Source organism: Rhipicephalus microplus, chromosome 3 (assembly GCF_043290135.1).
Source record: "Rhipicephalus microplus isolate Deutch F79 chromosome 3, USDA_Rmic, whole genome shotgun sequence".
NCBI classification, from domain to species: Eukaryota; Metazoa; Arthropoda; class Arachnida; order Ixodida; family Ixodidae; genus Rhipicephalus; species Rhipicephalus microplus.
Genome location: NC_134702.1, coordinates 195,759,309 through 195,778,088, shown reverse-complemented (window position 1 = coordinate 195,778,088; position 18,780 = coordinate 195,759,309). Strand labels below are relative to the sequence as shown.

At 41.8% G+C, this 18,780-nt stretch overlaps 1 long non-coding RNA gene across 1 annotated transcript; it reads right to left on the bottom strand.

Annotated features, from left to right (window-relative positions):
• Positions 1-9,807: 9,807 nt before the first annotated feature.
• On the bottom strand, positions 9,808-12,425 carry LOC142803464 (uncharacterized). The gene is made up of 3 exons (XR_012894132.1): positions 11,354-12,425; positions 10,562-10,819; positions 9,808-9,969 (listed from the first exon to the last, which is right to left on the bottom strand). It is a non-coding gene; the product is annotated as an uncharacterized LOC142803464 (long non-coding RNA).
• Positions 12,426-18,780: the final 6,355 nt, after the last annotated feature.

The following is an 18,780-nucleotide window of genomic DNA, read 5'->3' as shown; positions in this document are numbered from 1 at the left end:
CATCAAAACGTATTGGTGTTGGTAGAACTCCTGACTCGCTTTTGTAAAAAGTAACAGAAGTGTGAAGGTAGTAAAACTCATTTTTTTTTTCTTTGCATTGTTGATTCTATTCTTGCGTACATTTGAGGCAGAGACACTGCGCCCCACTCCTGCACTTTGCTTTTATTTATAGCCCATAGCGTCTGTTCGTTTCATCTCTTTTTATACTAGGCCATAAATGGTGGTTTCGGGACGTTAAACCTCACATATTTATTTTATACATTCGGTATACTGTGCTGCTCATAGTAGCGGCGAAATTTCACTGAAATGTTCCGAATCTGTTTCGCAAAACGCTTCACTGCGACAAAATCAACACACACACACACACATATATATATACATATATATTTCTATATATATATATATATATGTGTGTGTGTGTGTGTGTATGTCTTGCCATTTTTTTCATTTTGCATACAAGTAATAAATCACAATACTGCTCAAAAAATTCCGCCATATCCACAGTGAATGATGATGAGTGGGCGAAGCTCCGGAGGTAAACCTGGTAAACCATGAATCCTCTGTACATTTTGCCCACTCGATTTTATTACATCGCTCCCTCTAGCGTACGTCGCCGCACTAAATCGAACAATTGCCTTCAACCAATGACACGCGCCATATGTGACATCATTCCTATTTTATAAGATCTCGCGTCTTTCATCAACTACAAGTACCGCTTTCTAGTTTATAACATCTTGCATCTTTTCATCAGCTACAAGTACCACCATCTAGTAAACACTACAAGAACTAAACGAGAGGTGGCTACATACAGGAGACGATACCGCCATCTAGTGAACACTGCAAGAACTAAACTAGAGGTGGCTAGATACAGGAGACGGTACCGCCATCTAGTGAACACTGCAAGAACTAAACTAGAGGTGGCTACATACAGGCTACAGGGGACGCACAAGCCACGCCCTAAAAAGCTTCGCCCTTTAAATGTGACCTGCAGAATTCAACATTTAGTGAGATTCGGACGTAGATTCCTGAAAGAAGCATTTGAAGCGACTACAGAACCTAGAGAAGATTAATATTTGGATAACCATATATCCTAACTTCTCAGAGGCAGTCAGTCGTTTTTTTTTATCTTCCCCACTTCACAGCCGAAGCCATATTTAGCGAAGCCGGGCTAAAAAAACACTTTTGAAGTCGGAGAATGGCATTTTGCAATTACTCAGCTGAAAATAAACCTCTCTCCATTTTCGTCAGCACTTACTTCCTGCCAAGTAAAACAAAAGTGTGGAACGTGTGATGAAACTACTACTTCCGTGATAATTCAAACAATCAACTGAGCGTACTTATAGGTGTGCATTTGTATCCATTCTTTTATGTTTTGTATCAAACCATTTGATTACTACACGCACGATACTGCGTGCGGGCTTCGGTGGTCTAAAAAACAGTAAGTTGACTGAGTTAGGCATGCCATAAATTACACATATTTGTGAGTAGTTAAAATTAAACATTAAAAAGTTTATTATTAGATTAAAGCCATGACTTTCTTGTGAAGTTTTTTGCCTTTTGCTGCATCTAGAACTCGAAGTGAAGCCTTACCTTTTTATCCACTTTTTTACGTGATTAGGCTAACCATAGATGGAACTACTAGAACTTATATATGACTCCCAACTAAGGGCTGTGGTCTAATTTCAATCTATTTACGGGAGTTTCAATTACTACTCCAATACGCCAACGTAATAGAATACAGCCTTAAAGGCAGCGCCAGTCTATTCTTCAGCAGTTGGAAACTTTTCGCGTTTACTTTGCGTGGATTCTAACCACCAGCGAAATATAAGCTCAACGTATCATTGATATAAAAGTAGCATATTCATTCGCAAAATAGGTGCGCGCAGCTCGTCAGTTGACAGGAATTGTCGAAGTGGGAGGGCGACCACTCGGGGCTGCGAACACAATGAAGCCAACAATTTCTAATTTGAGCATGACAGAAAAAAGTTAGGGGAGAATAATATCGTTAGAACAAGGGTGATTCAGGCCAATGACCCGGCCTAAGCTCCCCAGATTGGAATTTCGAAACTGAACCCCCTGTTTTTAAAGGAAACATGGGCTTTGAAACAGTTAAGAAAAGCAGGCCAGGCAAGCTACGAGTCGGATGAAGTTGAGAGCTGATTGGTGGTCAGGTGGTTCTCTACAGTGCTAAGAAAGTGCATCAAAACCCCTTACTTAGAGTTAGCGCCGCTGACTAGCATAAAATGACAACATTCTGTTCAAATACTTATGCCAGATCATTCCAACACCAAATTTACTTACAATGCGTGATAAAGCAATCGTTTAAAAACACGAAGAGGTCTGGGGTGTGACCTCAGTGGCGACCACCGGTCAGTAATGCACTTCCTCACCTGAGCAGCATTAGCCTCCCTGGTGTAGTACTTGGTCACTACCTCCCATGGCTACAGCAATTAACCCTTGGCCCTCAGTCCCCAACAGCTGCGATGCAACTGACCAAGGCGGTGGTCAAATGAGCGATGCAGCGGAGGGTGCTAAGAATGTCTGGGTCCCGACAGGCCACATTTGAAATTTGAACTTGGCTGCCTTCAACGCTAGAAAGCTATCTAGTGAGGTTAGTTATAGGTGTACTGCTTGAAATCTAGGGATCAATGTGATGTAATAGGGCTCAGTGAATTTAGGAAGACACGTGAGGCTTGTATAGGGCTGAAGAACGGACACGTTCCATGCTACACTGGAATATTTGACAAAAAAGACCGAAGGGTAGGGTTTCTTATACACAAGAATATCGCTGGTAAAATAGAGGAAAACTATAGCATCAGTGAGAGGGTGGGAAGTATTGTAGTTAGTTTCAACAAAAGGTACAAGATGAAGGGTGTACAGGCCTACGCGTCTATATTGAGCATTGAGGATTATTTGGTTGAACGCTTCTATGAAGATGAGGAATCAGTCACTAAAAAGTAATGGCACAGTATACTATTACGCCAGGCAACTTACATACCAAAGAAGGCAAGAAACAGGCCGGATACCATGAAGGGGGAAAGGGAATATGGTATCGCCTCTAGAAATGCCAGAGAGGAGTTATTAGTAGAGTTCGCAGAACGTAATGACCGTAACGACAGAGGAAATAAGAAAAGCCCTAGAAGGAATGTAGACGGGGAAATTCATTGGTGAGAATCAGGAAACAATGGATCTCCTGAAACATGGCGGAGAAATTGTGTTAGAAAAACTAGCCACCTGGCGAAAGGACACGCGTTCGATCCCCACTCGCCCCAACAACCCATATTCATTCCCAACTTTTCTGCAGGGTTTTTTATTATTTATTTCTTTCATTTACATTGTTCTCAATTTTGTGGTCATATATAGAGTGATGATTTTTCGCTCAGCACCAATGCCGACACCGGCGGCACCAAAGCCGACACCGCAATTTTGGCGAAACGAGCTCTTTAACGCTATTGCGGTAATAACAATGGGGTGGATCGCATTACGCTAGTATTCTGAAATCATGAATGGTAATAAGTCACTAACCCTCACAAGTAAAATGTATGAAAGCTGCATCTTGCCAGTACTTACTTGCGGAGCATAAACCTGAAGTCTTACATAGAGTCTTCAGCCTTAATAGAGGACGACGCAGCGAGCGATGGTAAGGAAAATGATAGGTGTAACCTTAAGAGACAAGAACAGCGCAGAGTGGGTCAGGGAACAAACCGGGGTTTAGGATATCATAGTTGAATATAAGAAGAATAAATGAACATGGGCAAGACACGTAGCACGTAGGCAGGATAACTGCCGGTCAATGAGCGCAACTGACTGGATTTCCAAAGAAAGCGAGCGCACGAAGGGAAGACGAAGGGAAGCGCACGAAGGGAAGAAGTTAGGGGGTGGATGAAAATAAATAGTTAGCAGGTATAACTTGGCAGCACAAAGCACAAAACCGGTTTGATTGGCGGATCATGCGAGAGGCATTTGCCTTGCAGTGAGAATAGTCAGGCTGATGATGATAATGATGATAATGATGAGGTTTTCATGAGGAAACACCTCATCTATAAAAAAAAAGTCCACATACCTATTGTGAGGTACGTATCACTAAATTATAAAAGTATAAAAAGGCCATCTCGCTATGCGCAACCATGACCGAGGACATGTGCACGTAGCGCCATTGGTAGAACCAGTGGTAGCCTGTCGTAAATGAATGGCGAATAAAAGAAAAAAAATTATATCTGACGAAATACGCTAGTTATCACAAACTACTACCGGTTACCGGTTCTATACAGCAGAGGCTTATCTGAACAGTCTAGGGAAGTTACGGTGTTAAACTATAAACCGTGTGGCTTCCCAGAGTGTTTATTATTGCAGAATTAAATAACATGCGTTTCTACTGCTGGTGTTCAAATGTTTCGGGAAGGCACACGCTTTTCAGTGTGGTACTGCAATTTTACTAAATTGTACCAGTGGGTGTCTGCTTCGATAAACCCGGCGTTGTTTTGCGTAAGTAGATTTTTCGAAGAGATGTTATTTTTCTCCTCTATTTCTCATTCAGTTACGGCAGGATGCCATCCTTGCTGCCGAGTGAGGGGTGCCACATTCCTATATTGTTGTTTTTATTACATTTCAATGTTAGGGAGCTTATAGCATAGATAGTATGGTATGCACCTTCCGCTCTTGGGGCATTCAGTTTCAACATACACAAAAAAGCATGCTTAATGCCACGAAAGATGCTAGGTTGATCTGAAAACTAGGGCCCGAATTCACAAAGCTTTCTCTTTGGCTACGCATTTTCTTAGCCAAAAAGTCTCTTATCTGGAGGGATTACTATAGCGCGGGTATGAATTTAACTTATTCGGCACTTAAGAGGGCAAGGAGGACAGACGATAGCCGATGAAACGACAAGGAAAGAAAGAAGTATGTGCCGATAATATCAAGGTAGCACGCAAAGCGTCTAGCATCGAGAGTATACGATGATAGCCAATGATTTGCTGCATCTAAGTTTCAGTTCCGCGAGCGTCTGCTACAGCGCTTACGGGATGCCGCGTACGTTGTAATAGACGTTTTGTTGGGCTGTGCAAAGCCAAGCACTCGCCTTTAATCAAGCGACTTTGGTGCCTGCAGACGAATTGTGCTAAAATAGATAACAGCAGTAATCAAATGAAATTGTGAGCGCAATTTCGCTGGTTTCATGCACCGCAGCATTTTTATAAAGCCGGAATGCGAGAACGTGCATACGCTTACGCTTAGGTATATGTCTACGTAAAATGAGGGAGACTCGTCGGGAGGTGTCTCAGTGCTAATGCTTTTCACAAAACACGGTGCAAATATTTCGTTCAGCGTTGTTTGAGTGCGCTAACAAAGCAAGGGACGTGTATACAAGTCTTGAGGTCGAGAGACGTTATCACACGTGCGAAAAGGATGAAGAGAGAGAGAGAGAGAGAGAGACTCGTTTCGGCTTCGCGAAAGCTTGAAATTGATAGATAATAAAGACAATTTTCTGGCCCAGCCGACGTCAAGGAAAGTCTCCGCAAAGCAGCATCAGATGCTCGGAGAGCATAAAAAAGAGGAGTACGCGTTATATGGGAGTGACAGCCACTCAGAAAGCGAGACGAAGTGTGACTGTCCTTAGATGTGAGAATCATTGCTAATTAGGAGAGTTGAGTTAATGAGCCAAAACTTTCCTAAATAACGATAATGGAAGCAAACTGAGCATTCATCTAGTGAAAGTGACACTAGTGAGAGTGAACTCATAATAGTTGATTAGCGTTGTCACAGGCTGTTATATATTTTTATTTTCTTATTTATATTTGGCAAACTATGATAAGGTAGCCTACGTTAGAGCCGGCTATCCCAACGTCCTGACAGTAATGTACAAGAATAAATAGCGCACGGTTATACAGTCACACGTGGCGGTTTCTACCTTCTAGTAACCTTGGGCAAACGCATTCTAACTATTTTTTCTATTTTTGACAAAGTTTCACCGGACGTTTTTGCATTTGGCTTCATTCGAAGGAATGACGATATATCAGCAATAGGGCGAATGCAAGCACTGCTGCAGTGGACGAGCGGTTACAGCGCTCAACTACAATCTAGGAGGTACTTGGTTCGATTCGCAGAATCACTGAGCACTTTTTTTTTTCAAGAGGTTGCCCGGCCTGACATTATGTGTGGTGGCGGGTACTATTATTTGAGAAGTAGGCTTTCGCACTTGCTTCTTTCACTCCCCTTTTGACCAATAAGCGCTGTACTGTGCTCCTTCAAAAATTAAACAATTCAGGGTTATAATTTTCTCCTCCATCCTCTCTTATCGCAAAAGTGTCCAGTGCTGAAATACCAATATTATACCTGGTATATTACTTTTCACGTGTTTGGATATTCGACCAGCAATCAGTCTTCACGGTGTTTTGAAGAAAATCTACACATGCAGTGAGCCAACTGCTTGCAGCCAAGTTGACTGCCTTTGTAGGGACACGCTTTTGTGCTAAGTTGGTGGGCATCATCACATGCAGCTAGACCAAAGAGCACGGACAGTTAGAGCTGACGCGAACAGAGTGATTAGTTTGTGTCTTCTCTCCCGCTATTTGTCATGCTGCACGCTTCAGTGTAATGTCGCTGTCAATGGTTAAAATGAACTATAGCAGTTAATCGAGTTCTGCTGAGAGGGTCTTCTATTGTCCAGAATGAAACAGAACAATGGCAATTTGATTTGTGTGATAAAGAGATACCCTGCTTTTGGTTACTAGAATAAATTTCTAAACTGAAGTTTATTTTTTATTAACAGCACTTCCAGAGGAGATGAAAGGTGCATGGACAAAATTCGTGTATTCAGCTTGACTAGGTTTGTGACCTTAATTGTAATTGCGAACCGGTATCACAGTATGCATAAATATTACACACATATACAACCACGGGTGATAGCTTGCTTATTCTGATTAAATTTGAAAGGTTGAAATCGACATATTCAACCAACGCAATGTGTACGAGATATGCCATGTAGAGTAGCTATGCTCTAAACTAATCTTCGCAGGTTCGTTCCATTTTACCCAATTTCTTGCCCATGACTGTAGGTTGGTAAATGAAACAACTTCTTCGAACACACATATTCTGTGTAAGGTTACATTTATTTTTATGCAGTACATAATAAATTGAAATATGTAATGGCTCAAAAGAGAAATAACTAGAAACAAATTCAGCCATATCATTACCAAACTTACTCACCAATAATAAACGGATTCTCATTTAAAAGATACATACATACAGACATACATACATACATACATACATACATACATATACACACACACATATACATATGTTCACCCATACATACATACATACATACACACACTCAGGTGTAAATATTAAAATGAATGGCTATAAAACAACAATTCTAATAAACTCATTTTGAATATACTACAGAAAGTAACTTACGAGAGAAATCCACCGGCACTGTTATTCTGAACACGGTGTTTCTCGAACCATCTCGCAAAAGCTTGATGCATAGTTTTCCGCTGATGCCCAGTGACAAGCACTCTTTATAAAAAAACACAAGAATAGAGCCCTTGACAATGTCATGCTAAAAAAATGGCTGTGCATCAATATTTTGTACACTTCTGCAATATCACTCTGTTTATTTACATAGCTTGGCTCATTCACAACCTATTAACAAAGCATGTTAGGACACTTGGGCTGAAAGTTGGCACAGCGCGAGTAAATTCTAGACAATACATGAATAATACAATTATAAGCTACTAAGCTCCTTGGTGCAAACAGTGTTTATATTGACAGCTATAGGTGCCATTTCGTTTCACCAAAACACTTCTCAAAAGTAGAATCAACTTTATTTAGCTAAAAGTTTCTATTCTGGCGCGTCGTGGTGGCTCAACGGTGGAAGTGACTCTTTCGGCCAAGAAAACAAACACCAATTATTTTTCCAGTTCGTGAATTCACCCCATGCTAACATTGAGGCAGCTGATAGGAGTGATTTCGGAGAGAGGAAACAACCACATTCCCACCAGTTGTGGCCTTGGGTAGCTGCTTCACTTGGACAAAAATGATGAAAAACACTCCTCAAGAAGACTTCAAAGTTTGCACACCAACACAGTTCCCATACAGCTGTCTATTAGTCTGCTTGAAAAATATTGAGTTTACTGGTGGGCAAAGCCTGTACACTATGTGAGGTGATGCTCCAGTGCACTGCATGTATGTCTTGCTGCTGGCCTTAACTGCGATGTTGCTCAGCACATATGTGTAAAATAACAACTAATACTATGCCACTGCAAAGTAATTATGTGTCATTTGCATGAAACACGGGCCACAATAAAAGAACATAACATTTGCCTTCACAACGTTCAAAAACTGTAGATAAATTTCCACCGAGTTTTCACAGTTCATTTGAGGATAGTAATATTGGTAACACATTCTTACTTCCACTAACAATTATTTTAAGATGCCAGATTCAATATTAGAGTATACCAGCACTTTTGTAGGGCTAAACAATTGTACAGGCACCTAGAAAAACTCAAGTGAATGCATGCTATAGCTACATATAAAAATATATACTTTTATTTCTAGTCTGAGTAGAGCTGCATAGATGATAAGTCACTTGCATTACATTATGAACAAACCTATCCGAGCAAAGTATACATTTAAAAAGTTACACTTACACAGTAGATAAGTAGACTGTTGAAGGACGGACAGGCAGTAGGATAATACCCAAGCACTAAAATCTACTGTTAAGATATACTAGGAGTGGTGATGATCCTCTTCCTTCCAAATAAAATAATCCACATAGATTCACTTCCCAGAGCTTATACACTCATGGCATCATTAGTGCTATACAAATGAGTATACACTGAAGGATTACATCGACTAAGTACATGATTACTGCATCCATGGCTTTACTTCTCGTACTACAAAGAATGCAAACACAGTTACCATTGGCGACCATGGCTGGTGTGATTTCTGGCATGCAAATGTAGAGGCACGCAGGCACTTAACACACATGTTAAAAACTTCAGCTCAAAAATATTTGCCCACTAACACTACAGCAGCCTTTATATTAGTTTCATAGTTTGGTATCTTCCATGCAAAATTTAAATAATTTCAAATGCAAGCAAAGGAACTGCTGAATAATGCACTGCTAAGAAGTTAAGCAGCAGCTGCTCCTGACATCACAATGTGCTCTTTCTGCTGTTGTAAACTTTGAGCAGGAGAACAGTCACTGGCAGTCCCTTCATACTTGTTGGTCTTCTGTGTTCTGTTCTTGATACACTGTACATGACCGTGGAGCACCGAACCCCTTGTTACTGCTGGAACTTAGAAAAATACAGATTATTGTTACAACCATGCTACATGCAAGAGTGTATAGTTGTCAATTATGTGCTCATATTTACAGATATTGTATTTTCAGAAGCCAATGACAAGCCTCAACACACACAAACAGTGAAGGCTGAAAATATATTTAATATGATACAAGAGCAAAACCACAATGTTTTAGATGAAGGCATGAAACTTCTGACAGGCATAAAAAGCCAATAGAGTTTCTTTTATTTCGACTTTACACTAGGTGCGAGAAGTAAACCACAAATAGGTTCACTAAGAAACACAAGTTAGACTGCATTACAACACAACAGCTAATGTTGATAACTTTAAGGCTGTCTAACATAGCCTGCTCACCATACCGCATATAGGAGCAAATGGGCAGTCTAGAAGACACAAAGAACTTGTGGATTATGAGTGTGCTTGTTACTGACATCTATTATTCTAAATGAAGAAAACCTTTCAAAAATGCTCTTCATCAGGGGAAATAATCTTACGCAACAAACACAACGGGCTCCTACAGGTGCCACCAACACTCACCATTATTGTTGATACCAGTGTCTTGCCGGATGGATATGCTGCGTCCTGCACAGAACACCAAAGGAGCGCTCCATGACTTGGATTGCATGTGTGCTAGCTGCATCGCTCTGCTGCTGAAATAGGCTAGCCACAGAAAGAGAAATGAGAAGCCATGGCTTTGAAACACACTAAACGTCACCTTTAGAGATCAACAATTCATACTTAGGTCAGGTACAATTTGTAGAAAAATATATATCACTATGCAATCGTTGTGAACATGTTCGGCTGAAACACAAGCAACAGCACTGAGAGAGAAAAAGCTACATTAGGTAAAAGATGCAGTTACTGGCCCTATGTCATCTGAGGCTTCTTCAATAGGTCTTTCTCTTTGCAAGTTGTTAACAGCCAGGCAATTTTCACCCACTTGCTATTTCCTTCCAGAGAACTTGATCCACAGAGGGAGTCACAAGCTCGAGAGCTCAATAAGGAATCAAAGTATTTGTGCTCGTTTCAAAGCACAAGTTTTGAGTCTCAGATTATTGGAGTTTCATTCATAAGCTGCAGGCTTTCAGCTTTCAACATTCTCAATTATCTTGCAATTTAGTTCCATAAATGTTGAATAAGAAATATGTGTAAGAATATTACAGGTATCCACTGAAAGCAACCATGCTTGGGTTTTCAATTTGTGCACAGTAAGTGGTGTTCACGTAATCGTATGTATTAAAGAAATTCTAACCTTGCAGCCAGCCGTTAGGCAGTTTTGTGCCCTCGAAGCTCCCAAGCAGATCGCAGTCGTTCCAGATGAGGCTGCCATGCATGCTTCCACGCCACATCCGCTGAATGATAACAGTCCGAGCAGTGACATAGGCTTGCACAGTTAGGGAGAACGTGTCCTTCCTATTTTTGTACAGGTGCTCCAAGTAATGTTGAGGATTGATGTGCCAGAAAGTGCAACCGATGCATCACAGGACCTTAACAAACCAATCTCTGCGATCTGTGAAGAGCCAAAAACGAGATATTTAAAAACAATAAATAAAAGCACTCACTTCTAATACTTATTTGAGGAAGCTATCACTTCGTTAATGTGACCAAAATCTGCTATAATCACTTCGAAATAAACTGAAGCCTCATGTAAAATTTACGTACCGCAATATATATGTCCTACTGAAGTATAGTACTACCACAGTGGTAATCGTCTATAGAACTAATTTTCCAAAATAACATAAATTTTTAAGAGCAACCTGGCTCCTGAAAAATAAATTCACATTAACTTTCCAACTATCAAATGTGGTCAATCGACAGGCCCAACCTCATAATCAAACAAGAGCTCACTTGTATCAAATCTCAAAAAACTCTTTATGTATTTGCTCCATCATATATGTATGTATATAACAGTAGTAGTAAATTTTTCATGCTTCAACTTCCCATAGAGAAACATTACATCTGATGGGCTTAAAAAACTTGCACACGTTATAGAACTGCGTGAATTATAGTACCGGTGAAATTTAGTTCTGCAAGGTGAACTCACCGATGGCAGCATTTAGTAGCCGTCGGTGTCATAAGGAACCAAGTACGGCCAACAGGCAAAGGGCATCTGCAGACTGGAAGCTGCCAATGACAGCAATGAAGGGCTGGGCAGGCGTGCACGTCCATTGATAAAGTGTAAGAACTGGCCATGACCGGCTGTTGTCAAGGCTCTAGTGCCGTGCAAAACGATGGCCAGACGAACTCGGAAACCTGTAGTTAGGCGATATTGGCCTACAACTTCATCCAAAGCAAAGCACCGGTGAAATCTTTGCTTTTTTGGGGGGCTGGAGGGAAGCTTGACGTTCACGGGCTCTCGCTGCCACATAGAACTCTCAATTTTTTACCGAAGAACAGTCTAGGCGCGCTTTCAAAGTAACACGATCCACAACAGAATGTAGCATCTCGCAGTTTTGGTTCATCACATCACAGCGCTAGGACTATGGTTATCACAAAAAGGAGAAGTGACGACTTAACAAACAAAAGCGCCAAGCTGCCCCACCACGACTTCGCAGGGCAAAACAGTTATCAACGCTGTCTTTCCATTTTCGGTCACACGAGCACAGCTTGTTCACAAGTCTTGGAACGTCAACACAGCACCACTGTTCACAACGAACATCGTTTCATTCCCGAACAGTACATTGCTCTCAAGTAAATAGAAGCGTATGGGCTAACTAGTGGCGAAGCAAGAACCGAGCGCGTAGTTCATACGTTTCTGTACGTACTTGGGGTCTCTCAAGTAACGTGTCAAAACGCTGTCAATCCGAAATGTCGCACAGCACCAAACTGAGAGACTGGAAAGTCAAGCGAACGAACTGTTACCGGCACACAAACACACATTGCAGGCTTCTCGTGTGCTAGTTGCCGTCGATACGTCGACGCCGATCCCCGCTTGATAACCACACCGACGCACAGGCTTCGCTGCGCTTCACCGTACACCATTGCACTGCCACAGCTTTCCGCACTGCTTACACGCACCGAAAGAGCTGCTGTAATCACAACACATCCGGTCAAACGCTGAAGTAACTCGTGCGAGAAGCGTTTGCTGAAAGTCGCACCGACCGATATGCTGTTTACGATGCCATGTTATTTTCGACAACTGCGCAGCACATAAGATGATAAGAGAGCTCTTAGAAAGTACTTGCACTATTTTCACGGCGTGAAAAAAATGTCTCTTATGTGTGAGGGGGGTGATATGACGAACAGGACAGGCGTGTCAGATGAAAGAAGTATTTTGGCAACGTCACGGAGTGAGCTGATGTAGAGGGTATTGCTTCACAACCAATCACAAGCTGTGCCTGTCGGCCAAGCCGTCGTCTGCTCGCGTTTGTCGTCTGCTTCGATCAGAGCATGCGACAGGGGATTCGCCTTCGCAACGCTATTATTCTCAGGTCAAGTGGTCGCTACGTCGCCCAAAATACATGTCAGTGGCTCGCTCTACCTTTGAATGATGTTCGTTCGCCAAGTTAAATGGCTGGTAATTGACTCAGGGATGAATTCAGCCAAGGTTTGCTCCAGAATCGTGAGGGTTTGCATATTTTCGGTGTCATACAAAGTTACTAGGGTCATTTCATTCCGATTGCTTGCCATAATATCACGATCCATATCGGTGTCTGAACAGTGAAGGTGAAGATGCATGATTTGTTTGTAGTTCCATGCGTAATCACGCGCACCCCTAATACGCTTTGGTTTACAAAGTACGTTTTGTTCCAGATCGTCCCAAAGTGTATCGACAGCTGTATTTCAGAGATCGCAACCATTGGACAGTTAGAGCCAATGAAAGTACACTAGAGCACAAACTTTATTAACCACTCACTGAAAACTTCCTCTCATTTTTATTTCCAATAGCGTGCAAAGAATGTGCTTCCATTAACCTCTTTGGTGGTAATTTCCACCAATGAGGCAGGGGTCTCCAGTCGCACTTTTAATTGGATGAGATGGGGCGCAACACAACAACATAACAAATAAGGTTGATCCTATGCCATGTCGCGTTCGAATTCACCAACCATTCACGTATTGGTTTTCATCCAACCACAAATCATTACATGCGTAGTTTTATGCCATTGACGCCCAATAGAATTCTTCAATTACTGCGACTTTGAACTTATTGGACGATGGTGGTTGTCAACACCATCCACTGCGTACAAGGGAAACAACACGCGAAGCTCAAAGCGCTGAAAGAAATAAAAACGCACCAGCAGTCATCAGGCAGCCCTTGATGGGCGTGAATTAACTCAGACCAGTCAGGGCACCAAAGTATACCGCTGCGGCAGCAGGTTCTAAGTAGCCACATTGTTCCTAAGAGTGGTCCGGACCACTCTTGGGATTTTCTCTCAGCCATGCTGTTTTTACGCACAATTTCGCTTCGTGAATCCACTTATGAGCACTTTTCGGAGACGTAAGCAAATATAGCAACTGCATCACCATCGCTGACATGTTCCCGGGCAGTCACAGCGCGCTTTATTTGCAGCGGCAGATGTGACAACTATGGCCTCTTACGACGTTTTTTTGTTTCGTGAATCGACTTACGCAAGAAAATTTCTCTTGCGCAAAAATGTTTTCGTAAGTGAGTTTTGTGAATCCTGGCCTAGGTCACTAGCAAGGAACCTAGGAAAAAAGGGAGAGGATCACTCCACATGGGACCTAGAAAAAAAAGAAAGAGAAAGAAAATCAGGGAGGTATAAAAATGGAGGACTTTTTTATGACCCAATGAGTTATTGTAGACACCATTTTGCCCAGGGCAGGACACGCTCAACAGTCTCTATACCATAGCACATGCTCTATAAATAAGTAGATTAACCAATCTTGCTTAGAAATCTTAATAGGTCCTTTAAACTTGGTTGGGCGTGGTCTATATATTGTCAAGTATCAAAAGCCTCTCCTCCAAAAAGGAATGGGTTTCCGGACGACCTTTGATGCAATTGAGTGGCCGTCTTTCGGTCGCATGCTGAAGGCTGATGCGTGTGATGTGGTGAATGACGTGTGACAAAAACAGCAGGGAAATACCGGCCATGCTCCCTACAAAGAAAGTGGCCCCATCGTTCAGTTTTTTCAGAGCCTTCTACTCAAGCGGCCATTCCTACCTTGGGTGCCTACGCTTCCAGGTCGTCGCCGTATCCTCCTTCATCGCGTGCCCCGAGCTACTTGACGAACTTTTTTGAGCCAACACTAGCGGGATATCTTTGTAGTCTTCACCGTAGAAACAGGAAATTTGAAAGAATATAAGTATTAGGAACTGGTAAAAATAATTACGAAGAAAAATACAATACATAAATGTAAAGCGCTGTAAATAACTGCATTTCGCAGCATCAAAGTTGTGTACAGTAAACGCAAATCAAGAAGGACTAACGACTACAAAAAGCAAGGAATAAAAAAGAATGAAAATATGAGGAAATGTTCTCGAAAAAAAACGTGAGAGGTAGCAATAATGTGTAGTGTGAAACTTTACGCATAAACAAATGCCTGGTCATCTATTTGCCTAAATACATCGCCCAATAAATTCACGCTGTCATGTGGCATTTTGATAGCACTAATGTGACAGCTACCTTCTTCTGTCATCACGATATGGTGACATGGTGAGAGATGATGTCATTATGGTGTCATCTGTGATAAAGTCAATTTCAAACCATTTGTTTTAGCGCCACCGCCGGTCAATTTTGTGGCTTCATGAGCCATTCAAGATCACCGCATTACAGCGAGCCTAGAGCTTGGCACGTTTTGCGTGCGGCAGTACAGTAGTCATTGATTCTTTTCAAGGCAGTTTACGCTGCAACAGCATCATCCATAACGAGGTAAAGTTACGCAATGACTACCACTAGGTATTGGAATGGCTCCATATTCAGTATCTCTTCAACGTCGCCAACTTTTGGGCCTCTCGATTATTCAACCAGTTCTTTGTGTGTCCAGGCAAGCCACAATAGGAAGGAAAAAAAAGAAGCTACTCGTGGTTTCCTCATCCGTTACTGTCTCCAATATATCTTCTTGAATGGAGAAGGCATCAGTCTTTTCACACACCACTGGACGACAGTCATTGCGGCAGTTGAGCCACCCGGGCCTTCACTATCTGTGTTTCAAGCAAACGAGGCTTTGAGACTGCACTGCATACTTTTCCAACACAAGAGCTTCACGCGCTTTTCATAAGTGCCAGTGCTCTGAGCTGGGTACAACTAGAAGCTTCACTGCTACGCAACATCGAGACAAAAGAAAATGAATAATTGAGTTCTTTGTCGAACTGTACTTCGAAATACACCCTATTTATGGCATACGTACGAGTTTGTAGTGTGCCTTAAGTTCGCCACAGAGTATATCATCTTTAACATCACGAAAGAGGCATTGGTGACATTGCCAGTTGCGACACTATTGTTTGGCTGTTCTTGTATCGTTTTATTCATGTATGTACGGAATATTCTTCTTATGTACGACTGTTTATTTTTGAACGTAGTGCTTGGTTATCGATTGTATCACTGCTGGCACACTTCGCACGTATGCTGCCGTAAAACTTTTACCAACCTGTAAACAAAGTGTTTTCTTGTGTATGATTACGTTTGTTTTATTTTGTTTTTGTGTTCGTGTTTTATTGTATACCGATGCATTTTTGCCTATTTCGTGAAGTGGCCTTTGTTTTTCTATCATCTAATGTATGTGTTGCAAAATATTACTTTTGACCCACCCAGTACCGACAGATATGCCAACAGTATGGTACCCATCCAGTAACAACAGATATGCCAACTGTATGAGTAAATAAATGATGACTTGAAGCATCTGAGCCCGCCGGGTGGCCATGCTTCTTAAGGTACGTTGCTTTTATAAAGTATGAACTAAAATTGCATAAAACATTACTAAACCTGCAAACTAAAAAGGATATTCTATTTGACCGGATGATTTACTATAGCTATAACTTATCAATGAAAAAAAGAAAGCACTGAATGAAAAGAGAATATGGAATGGAACGAAACTCCAATATAGGTGCAAGGGGCAACTCTACAGGCAATTCGAACGCAATAATTTGGTTTATTTTCTCTACAGTACGAATGACCATACAAATTAGCATCGATATTCAACCCAAAACACAACACCGGCGCAACTGGGCAGTACACAGCTAGTTACATTCACACAGTCGAAAGTCTTACGATTTGTTGCGATCGTGAAGGTAAAGGATCTCGCCTCCATTACGCATCGCTCTGAGAATTCAACCGAAGTGATTACTTGACATCGCGCTGGAAGTGGCTGTCAAGCCTTTCAGCACTGCGGACTGCCCTTCCTTGAAAGTTGTGACGAGATCAAATTTACACCGGTACGTCGCCGCTTCTTCAATCCTCTGTGAGCTGGCAGGTTGACCGAGTGACAGCATTGGAATAAAAGACTGTACTCTGAGACTACGCGGATCCTTCCATTTGAAAGGGGACCATCCCTCTTTCTCGGCATATCTCTACTTTCCTTAATGCATCTTAAAAGTCACCAATACCAGGCCAACAAATGGCTGTGTTTGCCACGCGAAAGAACGCACTGCCACCGAAGCGACGTTTGCTCGAAGAAAAAGTGCATGCACCATAGACTCTCCTCTCAGTAAAAGAACATTATCCCTCCTTGAATCTCTGCAGCCGATGTAAGGGTTCAGGCCTTCTTTCTTTCTTTTTCTGCATTAATATTAGCTTTCCTTTTGTTTTTTTACACGGAATCCAACTGCTGTACAAGTCCGCGTTCAGCCATTTTGCTTTATTTCTCAGTTTCGCAAAATCACCTTCATCTGAGATTTCTTGTTTTGACAGATTGCCTGCCAGGAATAGAGCAGACCAATCGACTGTTCGAGATTGACTGTGTTGATTTGTCGGCTCTGCAATTTTTTCTTCTTCATGCGGGCAGTGCATAGAATGGCTGTGAAGTGGTGTTTAAGTGCATATTTATTGGAGAATGTAACTTGGGATCAGTAGAGTCCATGTTTTTGTACCTACGGTAGTTTTCTTATACGGCTCATGTTTAGGCAGGTAGCTCCATAATTTGTGAAACGCACATGCCTGAGAGGGTACCTAGCAACAGGAAGCATAGTTTGGGCCACTCAGGTCCTTAGCCGTTTTTCATAGTTTTTTCACTTGGTGACTAGTCAGAATTTTTTTGTGGACGGTATCAGGGTGTTGAACCATATCTGATGTATCTTCACGCGTCAGTTTGTATGTATGCCTCATGAGCCGATGCTTGAAACATCGCCTACAGAAAAAAAAGACCACCATCGGAATTCGCCGCTTCACAAAGATAGCTTTCTTTATTGTGTTGACCAAAAAGGGAGTGTGCGATTTTCTCATTCATTCCCTCACCATCTAAAGAGGTTATATCATCGTCTTCGACTGAACATGCCATACACCAAAATATATATGTATCGAATAGGGTGTACCACAAATGCGTGCTGTGATAACTCTAGCATCATAGAGACAGTGGATCACATAATACTAAAATGCCCCACGTACCGCGACGAGAGACAATTGTTCGAACGAGAAATAAACAAGATCTGCCACGACCAATTAACAAAATCTTTATTGGAGCCGACAGTTGGAAACAACGTAGTGGGATATTCAGGGTGAACAGTGGAAGTGCCTCAGACTTGCTGACCGATGTTTTTCAAGCCTTTGAAAAGTATAGGTCCTCTTATCCCAACGTCGGCCAGCCAGTCTGAGACACTTCCACTGTTCACCCTGGTTATTTCACTACGACCAATTAACGTTGCTCAATATATTAGGCCCTATGCATAGACCTTCAAAACAACGTCTAGTCGGATTGCCATTAAACAATTACATTTCCAACACTGGCCTTGTCAGAAGTTTTGCTTTACCTGATAACTTATTTGTAACTCGTTTCATTAGGTTCACTTGGTCACAACAACTTTTTTATATTTTTTCTGTCTACAAAAATCTTTCAGAACCCTTCCCCATTCCTATACAAAGTAGCATGCCAGCGATATACAGACGCCGGCGAAAATCTCCTTCTTTTAATAAACAGTCTCTTTTTCTCTCTGTGGTTCTAGATTTGCACAGGTTAAATTGAAAAATCTCGGACGTTTAACCTCCCCAACACCCGCCTGGTTGCGCCAGTGCTCTTCATTGTACCTTCTGTTCTTTTTGGTTAATAACAAATTACTTTATTTTCAAGAGATTCCTGATATCGCTCGTCATGATAATTTAGAAAATGGAGGACCGAATAAGCGAAGCAATGTAGGATTTGTAGTTTTTATGGCACTGAAGTTCAGTCTAGAGTACATGGAAAATGTCATCGGCTGCCACGTTGTTCTTTAATGACTTTTTTTAACATGGAAGGGTTCACCAAGACTTCAGGGACATACTCACGTGAGAGACATGACGTCTAAAAATAACACTATTAGAAAGCAGAAAACTTGCGTCAACAAGAGTCGAACCCACGAACTTTCTGGCGATGACAACAGCT